The 17,508-nt window shown below is 38.9% G+C and overlaps 1 protein-coding gene across 1 annotated transcript in view; it reads left to right on the forward strand.

Annotated features, from left to right (window-relative positions):
* Nucleotides 1–772: 772 nt before the first annotated feature.
* Nucleotides 773–17,508, forward strand: part of PDE5A (phosphodiesterase 5A) — a 142,718-nt gene continuing 125,982 nt past the window's right edge. The window contains exon 1 of the mRNA XM_040584203.1: nucleotides 773–1,344. The gene's annotated coding sequence lies outside the window, so the exon portion shown is untranslated. The remainder of the gene's footprint in view (nucleotides 1,345–17,508) is intronic.

Genomic DNA, 17,508 nt, shown 5'->3' on the forward strand with positions numbered 1-17,508 from the left:
ATAATGATTTATAACAGGAGCTTGAAATCTGGCTGCAAGACAACCCTCAAGTTAGAACAGTATCTTTTTTGTCCCCAGGAAAATCTGTTCTTAAGCAGCTGGGTTAAGAGTTACAGAAAAACCTCAGTTAGTATTTACAAAACAAATGGTTACATTTTCATTTTTTGAATGTTTCACCAGGAACATGCAAGCCCTGAAGCCTGCTGAGCCTCTTGTCCTGAGCAGGTACTACACATCTGAAGGTACAGCTCAGGAGAGCCTTATCTTGAACAGAGCTCTTGTTTTCTTATAGCAAAACTATGACATCAACAGAAAAAGAGTATAATGGAAAAGTTAATAAAGAAAAAGATAATTAGAAATTAGTTGGGTATGAAACAATCTTAACACTTTATACACTGTAAGGCAGCATTAGAGTTTTTTAAACTCAACCTGTATAATTTCCCTAGAATTTCAGGGCTTGTTCTTCAGTTGTAACTCAAGGTCTATTAACATCAGTGGAGTTACATTAGTTTGCTCTGACTAATATTCTTTAGTTAAGCAGCCAAGCAAATAAAATCACTTTGGCTGTGTTTTTAAAGCCCTTCCCAAATATTATCTGAAAGGCTTCTTCAGTGGAAAAAACCCTCAAGCATAGGACCCTGATGTAGGACACAGCCCTGAACTGGCTGCACATTCCAAATTGTGGGTCAATAGGATTTTCACAAGGGTACCCTAGTTCACTGCTTCCTCACAGCAGCTTCAGAGGGAGGGGAAAAAGGGTCTGAAAAACATTCCACATTTCAGCAGAGTTTTTCTAGCTGTGCAGACACAGAAGTTGCTGAAATGTCCAGAGGGACAGCCTTAGCAAGCCTGTGACCTTCTATGACAAACTGGACCGTGGTATTTCAGAAGGGATTTGGTTGGGATTGTTAAACGTGCTAAAAAGAGAACCGCTTCTTGGAGATTATATTTTTTTTTTTTCAATCAAGTAACACTATATTTGGATTGGAAACAGCCTGTGGATGAACAGGAATAACCATCAGAAGGCAAGTGAAAAGTTTCAAGCAGATACTACAGTCAAGGAAGAAACAACTTGAACGTATTTGGGCAAGTTTCCATATTGACTCAAGCAACACTTTTTCCCATGACATCAGATTCAAAACAAACAATATATTATAGTCCATATGTTAATTAAAGAAAGCCCAAGCAGTGCAGAGGCATGCACCAGCCTACCGAACACCGACTGAACAAAAGCTGGATTGCTTGCAAGCCATGGAAGTTAATCAAACAAATAAAAAGCCCCGAGTTTTCAGGATAAGGAGCCTGGGTAAGACTTCTCAGCAAGATGAGGTTGTGAATACTGAGGTAAGATTGAAATCAAACTGCCTAGATACAAATTATAGAGTCTAAATAACAAGTACAATAAGTAAACAGTGCTTTGAATATGCAGCAGTCAAACTCGGAAAACTGTAAAGTTGGTTGCGGATAATGTGCTTAGAGAATCTGAAGTTCTCTACCTGCCTGAGGTCATATGGTATTTGCATGAGAAATGTGGGCTACAGAATGGTTTGCAGTCAGAGTTCAGAAGATCTTTTGGCAAATTGAACATGTTCCCAGTAAGATGATGCTGAGGAGGAACATGCAAGAGAAATATATAAATGCTGTTTTCACAAGAATAATGCTGTTTTCTTAGAACTGGCTGTATTTTAAGGGAAGAAAGCTTGCATGCAACCCTCATGAGATGCCAACGTAATCTATCAAGAACAGTCAGTAAATCACACCATTTAGCAACTTAAAATGACATGGTACATTTTAAAATGCAAAACAAAACCAAAACCATGTTCTACAGGAAAAACAGGTACCTGCTAGGCGTAGCATATTGATGGCATTTACAGAAGAACCAGTAACTGCACTTCTACTTTAACATGGCCTAATAACAATAATGCTTACTACATACAGCTGAATTCACTGAGGTATTTTATCACACCTTGAATTATCTGATCCATTGACCCTGAGTAATAAGAAACAGCAGACCACTTTTGTTCTTTCTCACAAAATTTAATAAGGTAAAATTAGAAAGGACATTGTCCTTGACAATATAAAAATTGTCAAATGAGGACAAATTTGACTAGAAGGATAAAGTAGGCAGGTTGCTAAATTTCAATTATGTTTTAACAAAGGGATCTAAGCTCATAGGATTAATAGCCACAGAAAATCATGAAATCAAATGTTGTATTATTGTCACTGTTAGATTAAAGTGGAAGAACCTAGGATTAGAGATGTATTAAGGGAAAATAACATTTGGTTTGTACAGTACCATACACATTCACAAAAAACAAGAAATACCTTGTTCTTTAGCCAGACTTCTGAAAACGCAATTCACCTATAGATATTTTTTCCCTGTTTTAAATGATGGATGTATTTGAAGTAGTTGCTTTCTAGTTTTGTACATCCATCTCCATTCTCCTATATTGTTTCCAAATGCTTTAGTCCAGGAATGACTTTTTATTGTCAAACTACACAGTGAAACTCTCAGCTAAAAAGAAAAAATACCTATATAACTATGTAAACAAATTTGGCAACCATAATTCTTTGCCATCCAATCTGGATTTCTGCAGCAGGTTCCTTCAAGATAGATTCTTATCTATAGAGATATTTAGCTAACAGCAGACTTAATTAAGCCCAGGTACTGTCAAGAAGACGCATAGAAATGTGCTGCTTCCAAGTGACTGCCAATCTCCTGAGATAGCCACAACAGCAAGCTGTTATCTGTCAAGAAAATCCTCAAGATTCGTAGTATTGTAGATTACCTCCCACATCTCTATGTACTTTAGCATAGCATGTATCTACTACTGTTATTTGGAGCATACAGTGTTTTAAAAGTTGAATATTACTGCCAGCTGAGGTGTGTTAACATCTGCATATTGGTCTTGCACTGACCTTCAGTGCCTAATTCCTAATAGAAAACAGCTTTTTTTTCCCACATATCTCCTAATTCTGCTTTACGGGAAGTAATGGTGACATCCTAGCCAAATCTGTTGCATAAAGATCACAAGGGTTTGGAGGAGGAAGAATTTCACATCTTTATATGACTAGTGGGTTTTTAAGTATGGTCTCGAGGCCCAACCTGAAACCACAGGTATAGAAAGTGCCTGCCATCATTCCACAGCCACTTGCAAGTTACACAGGGTATATCGCACACGAACACTCCTTTACAACTCTAAAAAAAAGTAGTAACACTGGGTGTTTAGCAGCTTCCCTTAAGATGTAGTTAACTATAACTTGGCTTTCACTTATCAGTTTAAAAGACTATGCTGTAGGTTCAAGAAATTTTAGAAGAAAAAAGTAGAGTAGGTCTGGTAGCCTTAACTAATCCTTATAAAGTCATTAATGTTAAGCTGAGGAAAGCAAATACGAGTAGTCTGACAACTGTCAGGCACGTTCTGACAACTGTCAGCCCTTCCTCTTGATCTGAAGTTGTGGCTGTACACTCCCTTGCAGTGTGCAGAAGACAGAAGGGAGCACAGCCAGGAATGACTGGGAACATTCTAAACCTCACAACAGGCACAAGTGTATAAGACTAAGTAGTTAGTTATGTTTTCAACAGCGCTACACTTCTGATGTTCAATGCCTAATTCCTAACATACAGGCAAAGGATACAAAGCGAGAGAGAGACATGGTGTAGTATAATTGCACTTAATGCATTGCAGTGAGTAGCACTGTATCCATTCTGTACAATAAAAACTACCTTTACAGAATAATACATGATTAAGTAACCATTATCTTGCTCAGGGTCAATACAAAGCACTGATGTCACTATTGCAAACACTTTGTAGGAGCTTTTTCTGTGCTCATATTTCAAACTCTGGCAAGTAACATTTGCTTATTTAACAGTGAATCATTTAAATCTTAGCATTTTTCTTTTCATTAGCGTAATAAGCACAAATTACCCCAGTATCTATTTCATTGGATGCATGTAAGACAACATCTCTGCAACTGTTTTGCTTTTAGTAGTCATGCCACCAGCAATTACAAACACTTCAGCTATACAGATCATAGTTTCCATGCTTTACCTAACTGTTCTGTGAAACTTCCTTTAGTGTAACATGCCAGCATTTTGTTAATAGAAAAACCAGATATTTTCACATTTAGTCTCTTAGTATATTCTATACACGTAATTGCTTTTAAGATAATATTTATTTTAGTATATGGAAAGCAGTCTAATGGCATAGTAGACTACCATGAAACACTGGGCAAAAAACATTCTGCTGGACTGAACCAGCTGTCAAGCATGTCTTTTCAAAAAACTTGAAACCATGTTAACTGCTACATCTTAGTTTTCACACACCTCAGCAGTTCTTTGTTCTGGCTGGAAGTATAAACCATGAAATTACTGTTCTTGCAGTATTCAGAGTTTGGCCACAGCCAAGAAGTCCTGGAATTGTAATAGTGTATTCTTTGGGGTATATTCAATGTTAAACTGAATCTCCAAATGTTTCTTGGCTCACCTGCCATTAACTGGACCTTGAACTTACCATTTGTATTCAGTGGCAGGGGGCTAGCGCTGCCATCTGTTTTGACAAATGTTTTCCATTGCCTCTGCATATCTGACAGAACATGTGGCATATTAGGGGAAGGTTAACTTCTCTTTCTGAGCCACCAAGAATTCTTTGAGTCCTCAGAAATCTCATCAGAACATAACTAAGAAGCTAATTGTAAATCTGTTTATAAAGCATTGTAGTTTGTCATGAGCTGCAGGTCTTAAAATCTTCCTTGATCCTTATCACTTGTTCCCTGAGCATGTGCCTAGACTTCATTCCTTTAGGTCTAAAACCTTAAGAGTGAAAAATCATAGCCACAGGCATTAAAAAAAAAAAAAAAAGTCTGTATTGCTATTACTTTTGTCTTCTTCATTTGAAATACAGAGCACAAACCGGTGATAACTGCACAACTGCTCTTTAACATGCACAAAGTCAGATTTTATTAAAACCAGCAATCCCTAAACAGACTTTGAAGAACAGGACTTTATCTTTCTTACAGTAAAGCCAAAGACTGCCTGTTTAGAGTTGTTAGTTTCAGGTGCAACTTTAATAGCTTTGGCACAACAATAGGAAAATATGACATCTCTGGACTCTAATATTCAGTGCCAATCAGCTCTTGTTTATCCTGCAAGAGACTTTGATAATCAGATGTATTTCTAATAGTAGTTTCCTAGCAGAAAAGCATTAAAAGCACTTGTTTCTTAAAAATAAAACATATGCAGCAGCTTTATTTTAGTGTAACTTCACAGAATGGCTGATGTTTGAAGGAACCTCAGGAGGTCATCTCAAGTAGGGCCACCTAAAGCCAGTTGCTCAGGATCACATATAGATGGCTTCTGAACATCTTCAAGGACAGAGACTCCACAACTTCTCTGGGCAATGTGTCCCAGCGCTTGGTCACCCTTACAGGGCAGGGGGAGAGAGAGAGAGAGTTTCCTGATGTTCATGGGAAACCTCCTGTGTTTCAGTTTGTGCCCACGGCCTCTGGTCCTGGCACTGGGCACCAAGAAAAAGAGCCTGGCTCCATCCGCTCTGCATCCTCCCTGCAGGTATTTGTACACATTGATGAGACCTGCCCTGAGCCGTCCCTTCTGCAGGCTGAACAGTCCCAGCTCTCTCAGCTTTTACTCACAGGAGAGATGCTCCAGTCCCTTAATCACATTAGTTGCCCTTCACAGGGCTCTTCCCCCACAGCTCCACATCTGTCCTCTACTGAGGAGCCCAGAACCAGACCTCACATTCCAGGCGTGGCCTTAGCAGAGCTCAGCAGATGGGCGAGGACCACCTCCCTTGACCTGCTGGCAACACTCTCCCCACGCAGCCCAGGATGCTGTTAGTCCCCTGCGCAAGGGCACACTGTTGACTGTGTTCGCTGGGTGCCCACCAGGACCACGAGGGCTCTCTCTGCACAGCTGCTTTCTAGCCGGTCGGCCCCCGGCACGTCCCGGTGCCTGGGGTTGCTCCTCCCCGGGTGCAGGACTCCGCACTTCCCCTTGTTGAACTGCATGAGGTTCCTGTTGGCCCATTTTTCCAGCTTGTAAAAACATTCTAAAACCATGTGCAAGGCTTAAAGCTCTTGGGCAGGAAAGCTAGCAGAAATCAATTACATTTAATTTATCTTTCCAGGGAAGCCAGCCTTTGGCTTGGAAACATGGGTATCTGCTAGGTTTTCTTCTCTATTAGGTCAAAGCCTGATTTCACCTCAGTTGTTAGATCCACAACATGCAGGTCTGCATAGCCCTCAGTACTCCAAGACAATAGTAGATCAGCATTAAGATATGAACTCTATATTGAGCTACTTCCCAAAGAACTGAGCTAATTGCTTGCAAGACAGGAATAAAATTCTTTTATTTGCCATCCCTTTTCCATGTAGAAATTAGTAATTTATATTGTAATGAACTGATCTCTCTGAGCAGTAGCTAGAAATGCATTATTTGCATAGGCTTACACTTCAAGGTAACACACACCAGTTTCTTGGGCAGGTGCTCCTCTGAAAAGTACATAGTCAAATTTATCTCCAGATTTGAAATGAGACTAATTTATTCCTAATTGAGAGGGATCATGAAGACTTCCTGCCTACTTTTATAGCAGATAGTATGCCTGTGTTCTCTGATTACCAAAATCCCAGTTGCTTAAGCAAACTGCCCTTTTAATTTGGGTGGTAATATTAACTTCAATGTCTTAAGAGTGCGATCTTATTCTCCAAAATAAATATGTACATTTGGTGCTTTAGGGTTGCCCTATGTGTTTGCCAGAGATATTTAAATTACAACTTGAAAGGTATTTCTTTATTTCGGCTCAGCAAGATTCTAGCCTGGATTCTGAAAATCAAACTTTATCTGTTCTGGTTGATACACTGTCACCAGTAACAAGAATTCAGTGGCATGTAGACTTGTAATGACTCGAATAGATATAATTTGGTTGAAATTCAGTGAAAATACAATTTATCTCCTTGCTCCCTTGCTTTGCAGGGCTAGTAGAACAAAATAAATGTGTTTATCACTAAATAGATGTGATGCCACATCTAAGTAGGCAGGTCTGTCAGGCAAGAAAAAAAATCTTTTTTTATATTGTTGTATTTCAGAGGAATAAATCCAGTGTTGAGCAGTCCCAAACTTAGTTTGCTTGTGTAAACCATTAGAGATGGGAGGCAGAAACAACACGATGTCTTTGCCCTTTCTTCATGCACAGGTACAGGATACATGCAGGACAGGGTACGTACCTACAGACTAGTGCTACTTACTACCTAGATGTCATGCTGCATCACAAATTCACTCACAGTCCCATTGCTACATCTGGTGTTCATCACATAGAGAAGTACAAAGAGCAGGGAATATTGAAGGAAGTAATGCCGGCTTTTGTGTGCTAGAAGCTTTTCAACCAGCATTAGTTTAGGTAGCAGTGGTAGGTACCACCATCAGTACTGGGAACAGCAGCACCTGTTCTCACTTCAGTTGCTCCTGCAGCACAGTCTCTCTTAGTCCCTCCTCTTCCACACACTGCCTGCTCACACCCAAACACAAGTTGTGCCCCTCCAGCTTTACTCACCAGGCTGAGACAGCACATCCATGCCTCACTGCCACAGCCCTACTCTCTAAGCCAAGGCCAGGTCTTAGCAGCACCCACAGCAGAACTGGGAGGAAGGCTGCCAAGCTCTTCCCTCTGCGAGGCCAATGGCTCCACTAAGAGTCTTTAACCAAGCCACTACTGCCAAACGGCGATTTCTCACCTGAAGGCATTTAGCCTGCAGCTCATCGAGACAATTTCAAAGGCCAGTTTGAGAGCTGGCATCATTGCATATAACAATTTAAAAACAGCAGTATGGGACCAGCAGTAAATAAATGGTTTGCAAGTCTCTACCTTGAGATCAAGTAAAGCCTTAGCAAAAAATTGTTTATTCTATGTTTGTTCCATTTTTATGGAATAGTGTTAGTGACCATTATAAGAGCGACCCTATTCTTGTGTTTTTTTCTTTAGCAGGAAATGCTACTAAGGGTCAGCAACAGTCTGGTTCTGTCCAGGGCGATTTGGGATTTGGCTTTCCAATTTCAGACTTCCCTTAAACTTTCCGCATGCCAGTACTCATTTAGTTTTATGTCCATCTGCTCTGCTAGTGGGTCACTTTGATCTCCAGGCTTCACTTGCATCCTACCTTTCCCCCAAGTTTTTACTATTTCATTACCTCTTATTTACAGTCCAATCCTGTCTCTTAGCCATTTCATTATTTCATCTTTTCACTTAGAACTACATGCTTGTGTTTAGATTACGGCTCTATAACCAAAAGCCTCAGCATTTTCTCCTTGAAAGGAGAGGTGAGAGAAAGCCCAAGCAGCACTGTTGCATGCCAACACCAACAAGTTGCTGTTAACCTCCTCCTTTACTGGAGCAAAGATGGACAAACCAGAGCAAAGTCTTTTGCTCCAGGGAACAGAGCTGGAACCTAAATAAGGGTATGAGCACAGCCCAAAAGTGGTTTTAAGCAGACGGACGACTCATGCTAACATTTCAGTGAACAGTTAAATGGTACCATCAAAATTACATGAATTCTACACAGTTAAGGAGACTGTCCCTAAGCAGTAACCCACAAGATTTCTGTAAAGGTCTAGCATGACATTAATTTCTGTACCTGAGGCTTGGATAAACTAGCACAGGCTTCCAGGGCAAAAAGAGAATGAAAGACTTCAGATATATTCAGCAATGTTCTGGTGCAATTTGGTCTTCCCTCTACAAGCAGGGATAATATATACACCAGCAGCTATTTCAGACTAAAAATAAGAAGCATTTTTAATAAAGATTTCTGATAATTTCCGTATTTTCTGTGGCCATGGCATCATCGTAAGAGAGATGCAAAACCTAGTTCTTAAAATTACTTATGTGGGCCCTGGAATTGGTTTCATCCAGCCCAAGTACCAACTTTGGCATGACAAATATTAGAATCTGCCTACATGCAGCTCTCTGCAAGACTTGATCCATTAACTCTATCAGGATACATATAGGGATATACATATATATATATATGCATGTACCCAACAACACTGAACATGTTTTCAAATCTTTCATACCACTATTTTATGTACAATCTTTCTCCTTACTCAACACAGACTTCAGACATATTAACAATTATCTGACGCTCTTAGAAAGCCACCTAACAATATTATTTATTATCTGCAATCCTGTTTATCCTTTTTTAGTTCACTTATTTTTATAGGGATGATCTACATAAAATTTCAGGAGCCATTTTTTAAACTTATGAATCATTTTACCAGTACCAAACTGAACTGAACATCTGCCTAAAAACAGTTTTTCTAACAGCAATAAATTCTGTCTTCTGTCATTCTTAGAACATGTGCTTTCAGCCTCTAACTAGAATCATGAGAATTGAGGGAGCTTGATGAGGGTTGCGAGTTATGATATTAATAAAACAAAGTAAGAGTCCAGAAAAAGTAGTAATGAAAAGCTACAGTTCATCTTGACTTTTACAATAAGCTTTCCTAATTTCTGTAGAAAATATGTAATGATCTACAAACTGCCTTGCATAAATCTTCTCACAATGTGTGTGTTTAAAATACCTGGTTTTGGACTCAAACTGCACAATGAATTTAAGCTACCAGTACAAAAGAAGAAAGGAAAGAGGAAAAATTAGGTTGCCCTGTAAGTGAGCTCCTTAAGTTTGAATCACAACAACATGGAATATACTACTGTACAATTCATGCCACATGTGACAAGACAACCTACCTATGATTCATGCTGTGTACCACAGAGCCACTGTGCACATGTACAAATCAAATGCAAGGCACACAATTGGACTCAAAATTGTTTGTTTCAGAGGTGAAATTTCACCACAGAGAAGTAGCTGTCACTTTTCACAGACTGGACTGTCACTAACTGATTGTAACAAAACCACAACAGCAATGTTCCATATTCTTTTCACATGGATCATTTAGGCATCCAGCCATACTATACATGCAGCCCTGTATCATGCTGTACATATACCAGAAGTCTGTCTGAAACACCCAGAGAGATTACCAGCCTTAACCTGGCAATCACTTACCCTACCAGGGCACAACTGAAAGGTTTTGATCTTTACCAATGCATCAGCTGTTCCTGTGCCACCCTATGCTCTATGAAGAGCTTTAATAGTTTCCAGATGTCAGCTCATAGGGTGCTGAACTCTTGTACAGTTATAGTATCATACAACAATATTATGAGAAGGATCAGAAACACAAAAGAATTTTACAACACTTGGAAACCTTAGCTGACAAGAACAAAATACAATGCTGCTTGTAATGCTTTACTTGTTCAGCATGACTGCCTAGGAGCCAGCAAGGCTCAGGTACTAATTCTCTGAAGCCTTTTAGATCAACAATAAGAGTGGTTCACACATTATTAGTTTTCTCACGTGTGAAGAGCACAAAAGAGTCTATATCTATATGCTTTGGGTAACTGCAAAACTACTTCTATGCATAAAGGTTACTGGAGTTCTTTAAATACCATTTGGCTATAGCATGGCAGCTACATGAAATATAGCTCTATGAATTTAAGTAAATTCGGCTGGGCATCATTCATGATTTTACTATCGTCTAGTGCCATTTGCTTCCAGAAGCATTTTTTCCAAAATCCTTCTACAGACATAAGGGCATTTGTTCGGATCAGACTTGTACTGCAGCACCACAATAGCATGATTGAAGCATCCCTTTTGAAAGCAATCTTTGCATTTACTCTGTAATTTCTTGCATTAGTTATTATTTCTGAAATGCTATATAATTAATATCACGATTAAGTATTAGTAACTAGATCTTGTTGAAAATTATAAAATCATTTAACAAAATATTGTAACTTTTTCTCCATCACTGTACTTAAACAGATCAATTTTCTGAAATGCCGAAGTCTTCATTTTGCCTTTCCTATTTGTCCTCACTTACAGAAACATATTGAAAGAAGAGAAAAAGAATGTAAGAAAACTAAGAAACTGATCACATCAGTCTTTAATCATTATCACATTAAATGATAATTCTTTCTGTACAAAAATGAAAGACAGGTGAAAGTACAGGTATAATCTGGAATTTTAAAAATACGGCAACATTAGTATTTCAAGACTTGAGACAGACCTAAAGAGGATTAATTCAAGCTTTTCTTAGCATATTTGAAAGATATTAGACCCTGGAAAGCTTGCTATTTTTCAGAGTTATCATTTTAAATATAAAGAAAAAACTTTAAAAGTTCTGCACACACCCTGTTTAGAAACTATTCCTTCATCTATGAAAGCAGAGACAACTCTGTTCATACAGATTACAATAAAAGCAGCCAGATGATTTGTGGGTTTACCTTGTATTTAAAAAGGTGACTGTGTAACAACCAGTAAATACGCATCAGAAGAGGAGGGAAACCCAGTGATATTAACCATAAAACATTTAAAAAGCAGACCTAAGAAGAAATATTATTTGATCTGTTTTAGTCCATCTGACATTTTTATATCAACATTTAACTAACAGGTCATTAGTAGCCAGGCAAATGTAAGCAAGGGAATTTTGAGCAGAGATGTCTTGTTCAATGTAATAAAACCTTTATTCACACTCAGCTTGTATATCAAACATTTCATAACTTGGCAGCCCTGAACAAATACTCAGAGAGCCATCAGTCCAATTGCACAGACAGAATCAGTCAGCAGCTGTTCACAAAATTCTTGCACCACCATGGAAAAAAACCAGTTACCATTTAACTTCTTCCTTCAAACCTGGCTACATATGGGGGATGTGTTTGTGGAGGGGGGTGGTGGTGGTGTGTGTGTCTGCACGTGTGCATGCGTGTGTGTGAGATAGCAAGCTGTGTGCAATAAGGGCTTTTACTTTTCCCTTTTTGCCTTCTAAGTACAAGAGATTCCTTGCAACTGAAGTTCTTTTACAGATTATAACTTCCTAAAGAGCCATCAGAGAATTTACTCATCCAAATTCTCTTAACTCTGTCCTGTCCTGTTCTGCAGCATTCTTAAATGCCAAGATCAGCAGATAGCAAGAATGCATGTCAAGAGAGACACGCTAGTTTTCCTTCAGGAGAATAAAAAAATGATACCAGATATCACTTCTCCAAATCAGCCAATTTCAATTTATCAGAAACACCTAGCTTACCACTTCAGACCATGATTTCTGCAACTGAATTACTTTGAGCAGATTATACTTTATCATGTACCATATAAAACAGAATATAATACAAATTAATGCAGAATAAAATACTAAACAGAATAGTATTTTTAATATGCTGCGCTTTTTTTGGCATTTTCTTGTCAAATTTAAGTGGAAAACTAGTTTGAGATGACCTCTTAAAAAAAACCCAAACAAACCAGACAGAATCCCAAACAGAATTACGCCTTCCCAACTCCAAAGAAATCAAATTGCTTCAAGGCTTTAAGTTTGTAAAGAATGTCTCTTAGGTCTGGTTTTAGGCACAACTGAAGTTGCAATTCTCACAATAGATCCTTATAGGTTTAATAATGTCAGGGTTCCCAAATAAATGCTATGAATAAATCCTTGGGAATGGTTTAATTGACTTTGAGTTCCTTATAGCTCTGATTTTAATACTTTTTATTCTATGAACACCAACAGTATGGATCAGGTGTAGTAGGGAGTCTCATTTCAAACTGGGCTTAAACTGAAATGATTAAGGTTTCTCTTACATCTTTCCCATCCTAAAGGAATAATCCTATAGTACCTTAACCTCATAGAAATGAATGGTCTGTTTGGAAAGTCCCAGCGTTTTCAGAGGCAAGTACAACTTCAGTAAGTACAGCATTCTTAAAAATTATTCCTGAAGGTCTTTGGCAAAATAAGCAAATACATATGTTACTATAAAATATGCTATATGTACACAGAATTATTTTATTACAGTGCTAGACCAGCAATAATTCAAAGAAAAGAATATGTAAGGAAGAAACTGGATAGGAGACATAGCCCAGACTTCAGAACGACTAGCTGAATCAACAATGTGACTAACGCTATGAATTTCAGCTGACAGCACATCTTTGCAAAGCCCCACTATAAATGTCTAGTCAGAGTAGGCAAACTAAGGACTGATTCTGCCAAAAGCATCTCTGAATGTAAGTGCAAGCCGAGAGTATCTTCAGAGCACATGGAAACAAAATTGGTTGTCTAGGCTTACAGTAATCACTGCCCACGGATCAGGCTGTGGGTGGTGCACACTCTGCATGAGCTCATCTTTCCACAACTCCAAAACGTGTTTGTGTCTCAATTGTAGCTATGGTCATTTAGTTCAGCAAATATTCATCAAGGTCAGACACTTCAAAGGAATGTGGAGACAGCCACAGCTATCAGAGAAGTCTGATTTTAATTACAAAACTTAACTGCTCAAATAATTAACATCCACATTGCATTGCTTTGGGTCCATGACATGTATCATTATAGTTCTTTAAGCGGTGTGCTGTGTTTTACAGCCGAGCTTATTACACGATTTCAGTTTTACTTGTAATCACTCTGGAAAGTTTAATTACTGCTGCCACTTGTGTATGCATTTTCTCCGTGTTAGATACCAAATAAAACCAATTCACTTCAGACAATTCCTGGGGCTAAGTTTCTGGAAGGCTATTTTAGGCTCTCTGTTTAATTTATTATTAATCCCAGTTCCCATGAACTGCAACAGGTTCTAGGACACTTTAAAGGTAGACCCCTAACACCCCCTTTGATTTAAGCAATTATACAGTGGTAATTACTGTGAACTAAATTACTGTTTCTGATGATGCACAGACAGGAGTAGAATACAGTCCTGCCAAATCTTCTCTGGGAACAGAAAACCTAGATAAGAGGTGAGTTCTTGAGGTTTTAAGCCTGATCTCTTGTATAACAGCAACCATCTCATCTAGTCTCTCAAAGAGCTCAAACTCCACCACAGAAGTGGCCTGCTTTTTTGCCATCCTCAAGTCAAATGAAAAAAAAAAACACCAAAAAACCAAAAACCAACCATACAACCATCAAACAAAAAACCCCCACTTGCTCCTGGCCATCCCTGTTTAAAAAATTAAGAGCTCCTTCTACTTTGAAGTCTAAAATGGCTTTCAGTCAGCATGATTTTGTCTGTGTGTCGTGTTATCACTTCGCTTAAATTAAAGAAGGTAAATGCCAGTGAGAAGAGATTATGTAATATTATGACATTACCTGTCTTCTGTTTTGCTAGCCTAAATAAACCAAGTTTCTGCATCTTTTCTTATAGGTCAGATCAGTTGATAGATTCAACCACGCCATCTTTAATACTTCATGTTTAGGTTTTTCTCCCATTTTCAATTTCCTGCCAGGTATTCAGAACAAGTTTTGTAGGAAAGTCTGTGGCAGGACTTTTTTCTGTGGTAGGTGGCAAAGTCTAACCAGATCACCAGTCTCACTCAGGAAGAAACAGGAAACTGCATGCTGTCAAAATGCACATTCCCTGCAGTTTAGGCCACAAGTCTAAGGCAAGCCAGGCAGTAAAATATACTTATTACTTGTTACGCTGCTCAGTTCATTTATACATTTGTTGTAGCATGCCTTGTTTGCTGACACACCATCCTGTTTGGCTTCCATGGTTCTCCATTCTCTTTGAAGCACTGAAAAAGCACACAAGTCCACAAACAGATAAAGATGAGGATTGTGGTTTTTTTCCAGGAGAAGAACAACTTTTGCAGTTATGTCTCCAAACTTCATTTGCCTCTCCTTACTAAATAGCATCTGTTTGGTTGGCTTGGGTTTCTGCCATAAAAACATCTAGTAGTTCTTCCTTCGCTATCCACCTATCCCTTCTTCTTAGCCAAATACAGTTCCTTTATTGCCATTGAGCACCCAGACTTTCTGGATCTAACAAACTCTTAAATTCAGAATAATATTGATGAGTCAAAGGATGACAATAAAGTCACCCTCCTCCCCTCACAGAATTTATCATTTCTTACTCTTAAAATTGTTGCCCCTCACTCCTATTGCTGTTCCTTGAGACACATTCTGACAGAAGAGTATTCAGCACCAAGTGATGAACTAATTTTAAGAGTAGCTTTCAACAAGATTTCCACTTCTAGATGGCATATGAATTATAACCTTCTATCATGGACTTAAGCCGTGGGCTGCAGTTCATTGTCACTTCCAGGTTTCAGTGCTGTTTATAAGCCACTAATAAAACCTGCTGTTCTTACTCACAAATTAGAAAATTCTAATTTTTATGGATGCACTTGGCACCCTACTTTCCTTCTCCCTCTTATTCAGTTCCTGCCTTAACTTTCTCCTCTGCACTTCTCACATCAAATGATACGAGCACAGGTCAAATCTTGTGAGTTTGTTGACATTTTCTTCATATCTTTTTAAGGCAGAGCTCCTCAAGGGAAGAGCTATAGGCCAAATACTTTCTGCTGTACCTACTCGTTACTGAGAAAAGAACTGGCCCCTTCCACATTTATTATTCTGAACCAGATTCAGAGTCTCTGATGAATAATGTGTAAACAGAATGCATACAATATGAAAATGCATTTAATATTTTATTATTTTTTGGTTGCTTGTTGGATATCTTACCCCAACCAGCGATTTATCATCACGTGCAACAGGCAGCTTCCTGGATTTGCATAGCTTAGAAATAGCAAAGCAGAAACAACATGGTGAGGGTAATTTTTTATTTTTATCTTTTTAACATTAAAGCAGAGCTTCATGAATCAGTGCAACATCTGCAAGTTCTGCCCGTTAGTAATTGCATAACCTTCAGATGAGGCCCTCAAGAACACAAGCTGCATGAATTCAGCTTGTTAATTGCAGAGGTTTTATTAAATTAGTTGTCAGATAATTGTAAAGCAGGCATTGGAATCGGGGCTTTCAGAGTTTCTTGAGAAAGTGTAGGGTACATAAACACTACTTGAATTACCAGAAACAAGGCACTTGCATCAGCAGTTTCCAGCCCAGGACTCCTCTGCTTCCCCCACACAGCTAATAAGACCACTCAGCACCTCACATCCAGGCAGGCACGTGCTGCTTCCCAGACACAGGCATCCACGCTTCAGGGTTAGCCAAACTTGTCCATACGTGTTAGTAGGGCTCCAAAAGGCACCGAGGATATGCAAAGAAAGGCAACAGAGTGCTAAAAGCAGGATCTCAGAAGGTGAAGAAGATGTGCATATCTCTCATCATCACATTCCTTCCCCTGCAGCAGGCGTTTGGAAGAGCAGACCCAGGTCATGCTTCGTAACCGCAAAACTGCTTGGCCAACCCATCCATAGATGGGCTCTCCAAGGGAGTTACTTTAACCTCAAGGCCATATTCACAGCTATAAAACATCTACATGGCCTGGAGAAAAGGATCCCTCCTTCAGCCTCCAAGGCATTTCCCAGAACACAGTGCAGCTGCTTGAGGTTTGTGCTGGAAATAATTTGGAATTATAGCTTTTAAAACCCTGCACTTTTTTTTTTTTTGTTAATTGAAAACTAAATCCGATTGGAACTTACTGCAGAGAGGTCAGATAAACCAGAAATGTGGTTTGCATGCTTCCTCTAGATACACATCAAAGGAAAACCCCAACGACAAAGGCTATTCTTTGGACTTATAATTGGCACTAGCCATAGACTTTATACAACAGATTTAAATTCCCTAGGCAGGGGCATGTTCTCTCATACATGCCTCTGACTGAAAGAATAACAACCAGATAATGCAAGTTGAAAACAGATAACTCAATAAAAGTTATGTACCCTAAGTTAGAGAGATACCTGGCATTGCTAGTGATCCTTTCAAATTTATTAGAAAGTAGAGAAGAGCAGCTCATCCAGAGCAAATTACATTGGCACAGCCTGGCAGCTCTGGGAAGGGGAAAAAAAAAATAAAAAATCAGGCAGTGTCATTTGCCTGCTCTACACCGAGAGCTGCTACATCCCCCTAACCACCAGAGCTCTGCTCAAGCCTCAGTGTCTTTACCTACACATGGGAAAAAAGTTATCCTGGCGCCAGGATTGAGTATACACGATGGAGCCGGATCCTTGAGTTCCAAGTAGTTCTTTAAGCCTCCAAACGAATAATAAACCTCTTCCTCAGAACATTAATCACACTTAAAAGATAACTATTACATGTATGCACATGAGATACCAATATACTATAACCTTGTATGCAAAATAGAAAGAAAATCCAAGTAAAGTTACTTTTCAAGCTAGCTTCCTCTTGGATTTTGGATCTGGACTAAGTACCGCTTTGCCTTTAGAGATCTCCTCGTCTAACTCCACACACTAATACAGAAGCAAGATGGAACTATATGCATACTGCATATTAAGATGTACACACTGTACACTCATTTAATCATTCATGAGCTTCCTGACCTGTATTTTCCTTGCCATGTGAAAAGTATTATTTTTCATCTGTTTTCTTGAGTAAATAATTCAGAAAAAATGCTGCATTCTTCCAGTGTTTTGGAATGTGTATTTTGGGGTAATAAAGTATTATGTTGGATTTACTGTACTTTGGTACTTCTGTCTCAGTTACTCAAGATCAAA

Source organism: Falco naumanni, chromosome 1 (assembly GCF_017639655.2).
Source record: "Falco naumanni isolate bFalNau1 chromosome 1, bFalNau1.pat, whole genome shotgun sequence".
NCBI lineage: Eukaryota > Metazoa > Chordata > Aves > Falconiformes > Falconidae > Falco > Falco naumanni.